The sequence below is a fragment of the Fundulus heteroclitus genome, chromosome 7 (assembly GCF_011125445.2).
Source record: "Fundulus heteroclitus isolate FHET01 chromosome 7, MU-UCD_Fhet_4.1, whole genome shotgun sequence".
NCBI classification, from domain to species: domain Eukaryota; kingdom Metazoa; phylum Chordata; class Actinopteri; order Cyprinodontiformes; family Fundulidae; genus Fundulus; species Fundulus heteroclitus.
In genome coordinates this window covers 34,328,919-34,342,826 of record NC_046367.1, presented here as the reverse complement: position 1 = coordinate 34,342,826, position 13,908 = coordinate 34,328,919, and positions in this window count along the sequence as shown.

The window sequence follows — 13,908 nt, the reverse complement described above, 5'->3', positions numbered from 1 at the left end:
TTACTTGTAATTTTTATTATATTGTTACGATTTGATATCTGTTTTTCGCTGTTGTCTTAAAATAACCTTGTTTGAAAGCCCTATAGGCTGACCCTTGCAAATTATTACAGTGTCAGTGACAATTTGTACAAAACTTTTCAGTTTCTCGCATTTTGACTAATGAGAGAAAAGTGAAGTATTCAGTAGATCTCAAGGTGGAAATTCATTACTCCACTCCTGTCAAATTAAAATCAGCATCAGTTTCTCTGTGACAGTCGTCTTGCCTCTTAGAATTTCTTTTTGTCATTTTCTCCCAGGAAAGGCTCTTTAATGAAATGAAAATTCCAAAGTTGCGTAATTATAATGACAGTAACCAAGTGTTTTATTTACTTTCAGAATATACTTCCCTTTTCCTTCAAACTTCGGTAGCCGTTCTCTGTTGTACAGTGTCAACAGAGTTGTTTTATTTTAACAAGTTGTTGTTTTTTTTTCAGGGTAAAATACTAAATTACACTTAGGATGTGATAAGAATATTGTTTCAATCTCCTTCCTGCATCATTTATAAAAGTTGATTATATATCACTACTGGGACACAAGTGTTTCTGGCATTTTTAATGGACTCTCTAACTGCAGCTCTTGATGGCTTCCCTTGGTTTGACCCTTCTTTTTCTCTCTGACCCACTGCAGGGTAATTGGCTGTGCTGCTGATCACCCCTTTGAGTTCTTGTCATTCTGCCCTGACATTCTTTATACCATCCCGTCCCTTGACTAAAAGGGAAATAAAACCAACATAATTGGAATTTTTTTTTCCGCTCTCTTAACTATCTGTCAACTAACCCCACTCTTTGGAAACAAGAAACCTCCCTTTGACAAGAGCCACATAACAGCTGACCCATAACGCTTTTGAACATAGTTTTTAAGAAGAGAATAATTTTAATTAATTTGACAGCTAAAGAGCTTTTCTACTGTGTGAGTGCATGGGGTGCAAAACATTTTTACTCCCTAAGATAGGAAGATTGCTTATTTATGAATTGGAACGAATAGCATAGCAAAACCTTCGTCCTCAAGCAGTGAATGGAAAAATCAGAGCCATCCTCCAGTGTCGTCTCAGTGTCATCTCATTTGTTATCATTAAGAATTTCCCTTTGAGTTTCATGAGTGACTAGGCTGTGTGAGTGCAAGTCTTTCCTGTTCCTGATTTTTTTTTTTTAAAAAGGGGTGCACTGAGTGAACTCCCAATGATATACAAACAGGAAAACACCCTCAGTCGCAAAAGGGAACAGACATATACCAAATGGAAAGCCAGTGATGGCATTAATCCTGACAGTAAATTCAAAAACACCCAGTGCTGTCAGTGCTGATAGCTGACTCATTGCATCTCTGCCTCGGGATGCTCGTTTCTTTCCATGGAAACACACAAAGTACTATGCCTGGCTGCCTGCAGTTCACTATCTGATTATGCATCGTATTTAAAGCTGTTCTTTCCAACTCCCAATCAGGCTTTTTCATCAGGTAGCCTGTCTGTTTTGGCTCGGAAGCATTTACCCTCAAATGTCAATGTCAGCCAAAGGCACAATTCTCCACATCTTTTAATGGCAGTGGTTAAATTCACTTATCATATTAGGTACTATGGGAACTCCTTGCTGTCTGTCTCGTTGTGAAATAGAATAGTTCATCAGTTACTCACCAGCTAACAGAGACGGTGTGTCTTCTTCCAAAGTAGAATATATCACCTAGCCCTTGACAATTACAGGGCAATGTAAGGTCGGGCAAAAAAAACAAAAATGGTGCAAAAATAAGGCCACCTTCCTTTTTCACAATAAAATATAGAAAAACAAAAACATAAATATAAACAAATAAAGGTATAGTAAAATGTGTGCGACATTGGTTTTGAGCAGACAAACTATTGAACTTCTCTTCAAAAAAGTGAAATATTTGAATTATAAGAGAAAATGTGACTAAATGTGTATTAAAGTTCCATTGGATAGCTATGTAACTTAACCAATTAAACAGAGCACCTTGTCTGGGCTGCCATGGTTTCATTCTAAGTCTGCATATCACCCCCTCTCTCTCCTTCCCTGTCTCACAACATTCTGTTCAGTGAAAGTTTGAAAACCTCTTCCAAAGCAATGGCCTTGAGATGCTCCTCAAACAGTGTCGACTGCTACAGCACTGATGGAGGTTTACAATACAAACTCCTGAAATATGTTTTATAGATAGTATTTTATCCATCCATCCATGCATTCATCCATCCAATGTGCTTTAGGGAAACTCAGACATTCCTTTGCCCAGCAACACTCTCCAGCTCACCGTGGGGGATACCAAGGCATTTTCAGTACAGAAGGGATCACCCCTCTAGTGAGTTCCTAATCTGTTCATCCATTTCTAACTCCATCCTACTTTGACTTATACACACATGTGTTATGCAATCTAACCTATTGGTTATGAATATTATTAACAATTATAATTGTATGTTACAATTAATAGTATGTTATGCTAGTCAAAGGTAAGCTACAACAAAAATGTTTCCAAATGGTTGTGATTAAGTGTTGCCAGCCTTTAATGATAATAACTAGTGATTGGGTTCATTGATTACCAATTACTAACCTTATTTACCATGAAAGATGGATGTCTACCCAGTTGTAAGACTGAATTAGACTTGCCACCAGTTAATGTTAATAACCTTAAAGTATAATTTCAATAGGGACTAATCATTAATCACAGGCAAAGGAAAAATGTATCTTATGTATATTCATGTTGTTAACTCACAAGGGATTATTTGTAAACTCACGATTCGATCACTTACATAAAAACCACAGACGACCACAATTAAACTATTTAGAATGTATTAAACCAATAATTCCCTGTTACAGCCATTATTCTGTTAAATATTACTTCAATTCAATTCAATTTTATTTATATAGCGCCAAATCATGAAACATGTCATCTCAAGGCACTTTACAAAACCAAGTTCAATCATATTATACAGATTGGGTCAGATTATACAGATTGGTCAAAAATGTCCTATATAAGGAAACCAGTTGATTGCATCAAAGTCCCGACAAGCAGCATTCACTCCTGGGGAACCGTAGAAGACGGTTTGCTGCAATCCCTCATACTGAGCAAGCATGAAGCGACAGTGGGAAGGAAAACTCCCCATTAACGGGAAGGAAAACCTCCGGCAGAACCGGGCTCAGTATGAACGGTCATCTGCCTCGACCTTGAACTTGACTTGAACACACTAGCTACTGAATCAAACAACACAACATGTAAGAAGAAAATAAAGGAAAAAAATAAACAAAACAAAACAAAAATAATTAACACAACAAAGCAAAACAACAAAGTGATAAAACTTGAATATAGCAGTCTTTTGGTAATTTCCTAACTTAAATAAATATCACTTAATTGAATAAACACTATTTAAACAGCAGCACGTGTAATGTAAACAGCGTGGAGATGGCTGTGGCTAATACTTGGAATATTGTCATGGTTCTTCAAAGCACAGGCCTGCTAAGAGCCTCGATTAGCTATAGAGAGCTTCAAGCCGCTGAGCTAAAAGCTGAAGATGGCGACCGCTCAGGCGATGAGCTAACCCCTAGCCACAGTTAGGTGCCACAAGCATGTGGAGCGAGCAAGGGGCGGCTAACTTGAGACAAAACCTACTAGCCAACCCATTGAATGAGCTTCAAACAAAATATAAACCAAACCTAATGCAGCGGAAGAGAGAGATAAGATAAGAAAGAAAAAAGGCATTGGAACATTCAGAATAATAAACATAGAGCCGATGATGCGGTTCGTTCAGAATGATATTAATATAATTCACAATAATAACCAAGCTGCAAAATACAAAGTAAGCAGCCAGAATTCAGTCAGTCCAACAACCCCATCTGGAGTAAAAAATCGGCATTAAATCTATTTCTAAATAAAATTCTGCCCAGACAAGTACAGACTTCTATATTAATAATGAAAGGGGTTCTTTCCTGCTGTTGCTCCTATGGGGGGGGGGGGGGGGGGGGGGATTTGTCGGGTCAAGACGTGACTCATCATCATGTCTTGCCTTCTTCGGCGGCGGTGTGCATAGCTCAAACCGTTTGTCTGTGGGATGAGCTGCAGCGGTCTTTGTGAACTGCTTGGCTAGGCAGGAAAGAAGGCTACTCATCTATCGACAGAAAAGCAAAAAAACCTCTTTGTTTTTTCTTGGTTGTGCGTGTCAACCTAATTAGAGTCCAGTACCTAAATTTGTCAATCCAACAAGATGTAAAGATGCTTTGTGGCTTTTATCCACCAAAAACATCAACCACCGGTTCCAATATATGTTCCAATGTGAGGGATTTCAGTTTATGGGTTCTCTCCAATACCATAATCTGCACTTGGTTTTACATCTAGAAAGGTGCCTCACTGGCGCTGGGTTCTGATTTCAAGCCGTGTTGCATGCTGGAAGCTGTAGTCCGATTTTAGTCACAGTCTATTGCAGGTGCATTACATGATACCAAAACATAACACCCTCTGTCTGCCTGTCTGTCTGTCTGTCTGTCTGTCTGTCTGTCTGTCTGTCTGTCTGTCTGCTATTAAATGTTTTTCTATTAAATATTAAATCAATATTGATCTGACTACAGCTTAAAGACAAGTCTGGGTAAACGTGTGTGTGGCCCTTTCTTGACCAATTCAGACCAAGGCATATTTGGCTTGCTGAAACAGCATGTTTTGTTGTCTTTCCCATTTTGAGGAGTGGCTAAGGTCTCTATATTTGTGTTATACTTATACCCAAGGGAAACAGAGAATTGTCTATCACTGATCCATAAAACAAAACAAAAAACAGAGAGATAAGACAAATTGAACCACAAACTAAAACATTAACATTCAAAGGCGGCACTAAACAAATAGGTTTTTAAGCTTTGTTTAAAGGAACTTAGGGTTTCAGCAATTTTACGATCTTCTCGGAGTTTGTTCCAGATAAGTGGAGCATAAAAACTAAACACTGCTTCATCGTGTTTGTTTCTGGGTATGCAGAGTAGACTTGAGCCAGAATATCTGAGTGGTCTGGAGGGTTGACTGATAACAAGTCTGTAATGTACTTAAGTGCTAAGCCATTCAGTGATTTATAAACTTACATAAGTATTTTTAAAATCTATTCTCTGGGATACAGGGAGCCAATGTAAGAACTTTAGAACTGGGTCGATGTGCTCTACTTCCTTAGTCTTAGTGAGGATGTGGGCAGCAGGACATAATGACCACTTTCCCTTTTTCTCTTCATATTTGCTACATCTGGCCTGGTGTTTTGTTTAGTGGTGATACCATCCTGGAGAGGGGCATGGGCTGAGCTGTTTTCTCGTCATTTTCTCCTTCTGTAAATTATGATGTGAAACCCTGTCTCTCTCCTACACATATTAATTGGCTGAGCATTTACCATGACCAACTGTTTGTGCTTTTTTCCGTCCTATAGTCTTGAAAGCTGACTCAAAGTTTATTTGCTTAGCTGTGTTTCTCTCATAGATGAAGCCACTAAAAGATTTACTGGACTTTCCACTAAACTGTTAAAAACAAGTTTCAGAGCTACCAAAGAAAGCATTTTTATTTTTTTTCCAACTTTTTTTCCCAATTAGAAAGTACCCCTGGATCAGTAAGTTCTGTTCTTTTTGTGTGTTTTGTGCTCTGTCTTTAACCCCCAGTTGGTCGTGCTCACACTGAGCCTGGTTGTGTTGGAGGTTTATTCCTGTTAAAAGGGAGTTTTCCTTCCCACCGTCACCACATGCATCGTTGGTACAAGGGACTGCTGTAAACTTAACAACAACAAGCAGTCGATGGTTAAAACGACATTCAGTTCCTATGCTCCACTTATCTGGAACAAACTTCCAGAAAACTGTAAAAGTGCTGAAAGCCTGAGTTCCTTTAAATCGAGGTTAAAAACACATTTGTTTAGAATTGCCTTTGAATGTTCAGGTTAAAATGTTTTACTGTTTTCAAATGTTCTTTTTTGTTTCTACACTATCCCTACTTGCTTTTATTCTGTTTTATTTTCCTATATTTTAATCATGTAAAGCACTTTGCATTGTCTCTGTACTGAATTGTGCTATATAAATAAATTTGCCTTGCCTTGCCTTGACTATCAAAGCTAAACTACAAAGAGAAGAGTAAGTTGTAGAATTTCAGTCATATGTCGTAAGAACACTCTAGAACAGCGAGAGAAGTGGAGATCACATGGTTTATTGCTTGTGTTTTACAGGAAGACTAGACAAGAGTAAATGTCTCTCAGTTATATTGTTTCTGATTAAACTCATGTATTAAACACTTCATGCAGTGCAGGGTGTCCTAAAAGTAACTGGCACTAAAAATTGTATGTCTGTGATCCAAATGGAAGGTGACTTGAGGTGGTAACACTTTTTACCATCTATAAAAAAATGGGATACCAGATTCAAATCCTGTCTCTAAAGTAAAGCTCTTGAGACCCAGAATACTATTATTTTTTGGCCTTCTTCCAAAAAGGTAAGTCTGCAGAAGCCTCTGAGCTTTGAGTTGAGTATTTTCCGCGTAGGTCAAATAGTTTCTGGCAAAGACAATTATTGTGTATCTGTCCTGAACAAACACTGCAGTCAGTTTTAGTCTTTAGAGAAAGAAGTTGGAGTTCAGCCTAACACTGTGTTAAAAATTATAATCCAATTTGTTGGGTCAGAGAAGAGACTAGAACCACTTTATTTTTCACCGGATGCCATTTGTAATTTTATAGTTATTTGACCCGTCTTCAATGAACTTATAATTGCTTAACATACTGTATCTACAATTCATATGAGTCACAATTTCTACCCAAAGTTGTTTGTGATGTAACAAATGAGGAACTGATAATTAATTTTAAACATTTTCCAAACAATTCCGTGATAGCTATAATATAATATTCAACAAAAAAAACAACATACATTTTTGGAAGAAACAATTACTGGATTGCTCAAATTTGTACATCCCCTAAACTAATACTTTGATTCCTTTTGATTCGGTTTCAGCAATTCATGTTCTTTAGTAAGAGTTCCACATCTTGATTTGATCATATTTTCCCAGGACAGATTTTGTGCTACTACTGACTGCAAGACAAATTTGGCCCGCCAGTACTGTTGGTTGATCCAAATGATGACTTTTATTTTCAACTGGGGCACATTTTCCATCAATAATCTAAGTGTTCTTGTTGTGGAAAATCTTAGGTACAACACAAAGTATTCATCTTTACTAACCATTTTAATAGTTAAAAGTCCACATTTATCCAGTACCCTTTTCTGAAGTGCATCCAAAACTGGGTCCACCAAAATTTGCACGGGGTGTTTTAAAGGTAAGAGTGACCCTAATCCTATTCTTTTTGCTTAAAAAACACAAAATGTTTTCAAATAGATTTTTAATTGAGCCCAAAATAATTTGGGATGCCTTTCTTTTAATATGACAAACGTGCAAACCCCTTATAAAGGTTTTGGCTCTAATATGACTGACACATCATCCTGCTGCAAAACATTTTACCACTTTTTTCATCTAATTAAAATATTACATACTTAGTTTATTGTTGAACAGTTAAGAAAATGATTTTTTTGTGATCTCAGTAAAAACAAATAATTTATATATATATATATATATATATATATATATATATATATATATATATATATATATATATATATATATATATATATATATATAATTTATTTATTTTGCATGTGAATCCTTTTGACTTGATGATTTTGGTCTTTTTGGATTTAGCATGAGAATGAAAAATAAACTCTTTCTCTTCAGCTTTTTAGAATATACATGAATGTTTTGCATCTAAAATGACTGGTGTTTGGAGTTGCTCATGATTACACCAACCTTGGGAAAGAAAATCCCTGTTCCAGGTTCAGGTAAGTTACACCAGAACATGATACTGCAAGAAAAATATTTTCCTTTCAATACAGCACTTCTGTCTTGCATCCCTACTCTTTATTCAAGGCAAATGCAAAATATAGGACATTTTTGTCTCATGTACAACCCTAACAGTACTTCCAGCAACTACCGCAGTTTCTGTTATATTACTATTGTTCTACTTATTTAATTTTTTTTTCAAAATCGTTGGTGACTGTTTTTATTGTGCCAGGATATGTATTTATTACTGTCTATTTTGTGCCATTTCCCTCACTGATATCTTTGTGAAAACCATTTTTATCTAGCTCTTTGCAAACCATGGCTTTGGCATGAAAATGTCAATAAAATCCTACCATGACAGCTAAACTTCCTTTTTGACTCGCCAGATTCTGTATTACTGATGGTATGATGTTAAACCCAACAAGACTGATTCCTAATACTGAATCAAAAAGAGGTTCCAACAAAGTACTGGTTTAAAAGTGGGAACACTTATGCAACCAGGGTTTTTCCTTTTTTTCCATTTTCAGCAGTTCTCCTTCAAAACAAATTCCCTTTAAAAAAATGTCTTGAAATAATTTATAATTTCCTTATCTTTATAAAACATAAATCATTGTATTTTAACTGGTAGGCTTTTGATAGCCACTGTACAAAGTCAATGATGTAACTTGCAGACAATACCATTAGGACTCCCTTCTCAGCTTTTTTCTTCATCATATGTGCCCCACATGTTAATGCGGCGTGGCCTCGGCTAGGACACAAGCTATGTTCAACATTCAAATCAACATAAACAGGCAATGTTTTATACAGCATTTAGTAATGAGTATCAATTTTAGTGCGCAAATTCTGTTGTTTGCAAGTAAAAGTGTTCTTTTGTATAATGTGGCTGCTCAAATATTACTTGTTAAGTAATCCAGCCTTGGTGTTGGACATTTTTTTTATTTAAAACCAAACCAAATATGCTGGATGAAAGCCATAGCCAAACTCTGTTGTGGTTCATATTTTGGAAGGTTAACATCACCTAAATTGGGTTATTTTTATCTTGGCAGTTTTGTAGAGTGTGAGAAGCCAGCAGATTCTCACACTCCTCCATAAATAAACTTTCTCCAACAGAGATTTATTAGATGCCGCGGAGAAGGTAAAGCCTGCCTGGTTTTTTGTGTGACTTTGAACATTTAAGGTCAATAGAGAAAGCATAGCGATAAATGTCGTCATAACTAAACAAACTAAATAATTACTGTTACATAAATCAATAAATTCATCTGTCCACTCTATCATCAGCCATTGCCATAGGCCTTCAGTGCGCTGCTGGAATGTCAAAAAGGGTATCAAAGCAGCAGCGTAAACAGCACTGTCTTTATTTTATTTCATTTCATTTTGGGGAGCTTACTCTAAAGAGTGTAATGAAAACAGTGCTGGCAAGAGACAGTGAGTAATTGCAGGCTTGGCCGTCTTATCCACTACAGCTGAGAGTATTGGGAAAAGGATAAGCTCACCCAGAAATGCTGCTCCTATTTACATTTAGACTAGCCATTTTCGGATGTCGTGCACCCTCTTCTTCATGAAGGACTTAACAGTCTTTTAATGTTCTGTTGACAGACGGAGTCACATGACTGATTGGCTGAGGTTCAGGACAGTGTATGCGGGTACAGCGAGCCTGGTAAAAGAAATGCTGGTTAAATGTATAATTTAGTTTCCTCAACAACTCCTCTCATTGTTTTTCAGAGACATATTAAAAGCAGTTCGCAGAGACTGCGGTGCTGATGCGTGCAATCCATCATAATAAATACCTGGTTTTACATTTTTACAAGTACAGTTGAAGGGCTCATCAATAATCATTTAAGATGCAAACACATCACATCATAATCCATCTTTCCAGCAACATGTTCTTTTTCCTTTTAATCTTGATCATAGACTTGCATAAGCAGGTGAAGGATGCCCGCTGTCATCTTTGTCTCTGTCATTTTTCAAAACGAAAATTGATTTGTTGTCCACCAATACTTTTACAGTTTCTGATACCAAATTGCATTTGAGTGTTTGAAATATTTGAAGTCCCAACATATTCAGTATCAGGGTTATTAATGAGGTTAACCGAGTCAGCGGTCACCGGGAGAGATATCCAGGACACATTGATGTTTCTTACCCAAGAAAAGTTGGGAGAAGCCAGTCATAAAAATTATAGGAGTTTATAAAAACTTAAAAAGATTCTATCTGACTCTTAGGTACAGAAAAATGTGTTGAGGCTTTCTTTGTTTGCATCTTTTATGGAGCTCCATGCTCTTGTCCTCAGTCTACTTCCTCCACTCCATGTCAACCTAGAGGACCTTTTCTTAATATTGTACAGTCTCTCTCTCTCTCTCTCTCTCTCTCTCTCTCTCTCTCTCTCTCTCTCTCTCTCTCTGTCTCTGTCTGTCTCTCTCCACCCCCCCCCCCCTCTCTCTCTCCCTCTCCTTCCCTCTATTGCCGGGGGACAAGTGTGCACAGTAAAAACTGTGATCTACTCCTTTGTCTGAGCCTGGGATGCTCCTTCCATGTTGCCCATATTATTTGAATTCCTTTCATACATTTTCAGTATTAGTTCACTAAATATACTTTGCTGTAATTTAGAAATTATTCATGCATATGTTCTGGCCTGCTTGCACTCCTATGGGAGACAGAATCGTTTTGAAACAATGCAGTTTTAAAAGTCCACAATCTTTCAATTCCTCTCTGAAGGCAAATAAAACTAATTGCAAATGGAAAATACTGCAAAGACTTTGTAGTTTTATATATTGAGTTTTACTGAATATATTGCAATGTCTCTCCAGATCCTATATAATCTCAATCTTCCATATCTACATGCTGTATATTTTACGTTTGAACCCTATAAAAAATGAACACATCGCTGCATAGTTTTCAAAGATCCTTAAAGCAGCAGGGGTGTGTATTTGCTTTCAGCATCAGTGGGCTGTAGTTTGCAGCTTAAGACCCGGATATATGTTTCCTGAGTGTGAATGATTACAAATGTGTTTACAGGGAAAGTACTCCAGGCGTTCCAATTAATCCAATGTACCAGAAAATTATTTGTTTTAAATACCCACTCTGTCTTACGACAGCATGAATGCCTTGGAATGTAAATTTCCTGCATTTTACTCAAAGGATTAGGGTTCCTTAAGGAATTACAGCACAGGGTCTGTGTCCTTCAAAATCAATGCATGAGAAAATTTTAATTTCAGTTATTTATTTATTTATTGTCTTTAAACATCATTTGATGTTACTGCTCCATGGACTGCTATATGCAAGTCTTCTGAACAGTCTGACAAATGTATTAGAATAAAACAAATAGACATCTTTTTTCATATCTAAGAGAGGGTGTGTGTGTGTGTGTGTGCGCGCGCGCATATTAAAACTATAATAATTAGCTGTGTCACTGTTATTATAGTGTCATTGAGATGCAACATACGTTAAGATTACTATATAGGGTAATATATGAATTTTTATGCATTACTTCTGAATCCATTATGCCTGAATCCACACTGCATACATCTAATTTGACCAAAAAGGTAGTAATCACTGGCACACGCATTGAACGAGGTGAATAAGTGATTCAACCTATGTGGTAATAAGTAATTATTTTAGTGCAACAGTTTCAGAGAAAAAAAATAGATTAAGAACTCTCTTTACATTATATTTATATTATATTTATATCCTGCTTTTAATCTAGGGCTTGGCACATACATTATACATTTGTGAAAATGGAGAAGGTCTCCTCTCTGCTCTCTTTGCTCTGACTGCAAATGTTCTGTTTTGCATAGACCTAAACCCCCTCAGCCAAAGAATCTTGTGTAAGTCTGGCTATGTTACCTTTGAAAGCATAATTTTCAATGACTCAGCTAGCCAAAGAGACATCATTATAAAATGCATCTTTAAGGACAATGCCACTGAAACCTTTAGCCAAGCGTACTCTTCTACTTCCACTTTGTAACTCAGTTGATGAACTAGTAGATAACGTTCAGTCTTAAGCTTTAGACATCATTGACTGCATTGCTCCAATTAAAGTCAAGGTGGTTTCTGGGCAGAGGGGTCAAGTAACTAAGTACAAATACTCTGTTACCTTACTTAAGTAGAAATTTTGGTAATTTATACTTCAATGGAGTAATAATTTTTTAGCCTACTTTTTACTGCTCGTTACATTTTTTTGCAATTATCTGTACTTTCTACTCCTCATATTTTGAAAATAGTTTCATTATTCCTGTTTTATTTCAGTTTGTTTCCATTCTGTCTTGTCAATAAAAAAAAATAAAAACAAAAAGATATTCAGATAAATAGCGTTACCTGAGCAGAGAGATTTTGTTTGTGGTTGGGGACAGTGCTGCACCAAGTTGTTTGCCAAACGCTCCAATGATAACGTACAAACAAACGTTGCAGAACATCGCCTTTTTAGGATTATTTGATATTTTCTTTTTTTCTTCTTTTTTTTTATTAATTTTTAGGATTAATCATTCATTTTGACAACACTGTCAACTGTATACAAGACAACCATACAAGGGTAATTGTTACAAGAGGGTAATACACTCATTTTCGTTTCCAGTTTTGTCATCATACATCTGTTGCCCTCATCAATTCCTGTAGCTATGCTTGGATGTTTATTTACTTTCTAATAATGACAAGTAAAAGGTTACTGATAATATGTCTCTGAAGTTTGACTTTTTGCATGAATACTAATAGGCAAACAGGCAGATGTTCTGCCCCATGAAACCCACGTTGATGCTCAGTATTGCACCTATATGGACCTTTAATATATTTGCATTGTACTAAATTATTCATTTTCAATGGACATATATGTGGGTAAGACAGCCAATCCCATTTTTATTCACTGTTAACATCACACATGACTTATAGTAATGGGGGGGGTTACTTCTAGTTTAATATTTTAAGTAGTTTTATAACAGAATATTATACTTTAACACATTTAATCTAACAAGGCAGAGGGATGTTTACAGCTTCAGTACTGGACTCTCATACATAAAACAATGAAGGGAATAGAGAGCCCCAAACCTCACTTATGCAAGCCTTATCCCCCTGCAAAGGGGATGTACCGTATGAAATCAGTATTCCACGCATGACATTGGGGGAGAATATCACGCCATATTTTGGCTGACTCCTTCTCCATAATCAGTCCATTTGATCCAATCTAAGTATGTTCTCTGAGTCCTTAGTGTACTTGAGTTTGACTCCCTGTTAACTGTTTTCTGCAGCTATAATCTCCTAATCCTTAACATAATTTATGACTAAAAAAATCCAAGGGAATCTTTCTTCTCTGAGATCATCAGCAAAGACATATTAATAACGCTGGGCTTTATTTGCCACGGTAAACAGGTTAACAAACCCTTCTGTGACTGTGGCATCTGAAGTCCATCCACCAGGGCCTGCAACAAATTTGCTAACTTCTGTACTGAGAAAATCCAAAAAATTAGAGGATCAGTCTGTATATCCACATCAAGTTCAGTACCAAAATTGTCTCCAACTAGAACTTATCAAAATGTCTAATTTCAGACAAATAAACCGTAAAAGCTTAGAAGAAATTGAACACCAGCTGTTCCTTCTTCTGCTGTCTCGATGTACTACCTACAGCTTTCTTGAAGAAAGTTTTGCCTGTCATAATGTCTGATTTCACTCAGATAAAAAACATGCGGCTTCTGTCAAGTGTATTCCACCAGTCTGTAAAAACAGCAATTATCAAACCACTGTTGAAAAATAACAATTTGGACAAACTACTTCTGCACAACTACAGCCCCATCTTAAACTTCCCCTTTATCAGTAAGATTATTGAATAAGGTGTAATTCAACAGCTGAATACTTTATAAACATGACCAACCGTTTTGATGTTTTCCAGTCAGGTTTCCGTGCTCACCACAGCACAGAGACTGTCCTTGTCAAGGTGTTTAATGACATCCATATAAATGCAGACTGTGGAAGATCCACAGTGCTGGTATTATTGGACCTAAGTGCAGCATTTGAAACGGTTGATCGCTCCATTCTATTAGAGCACCTTGAAAACTGGGTCGGTCTCTCTGATAC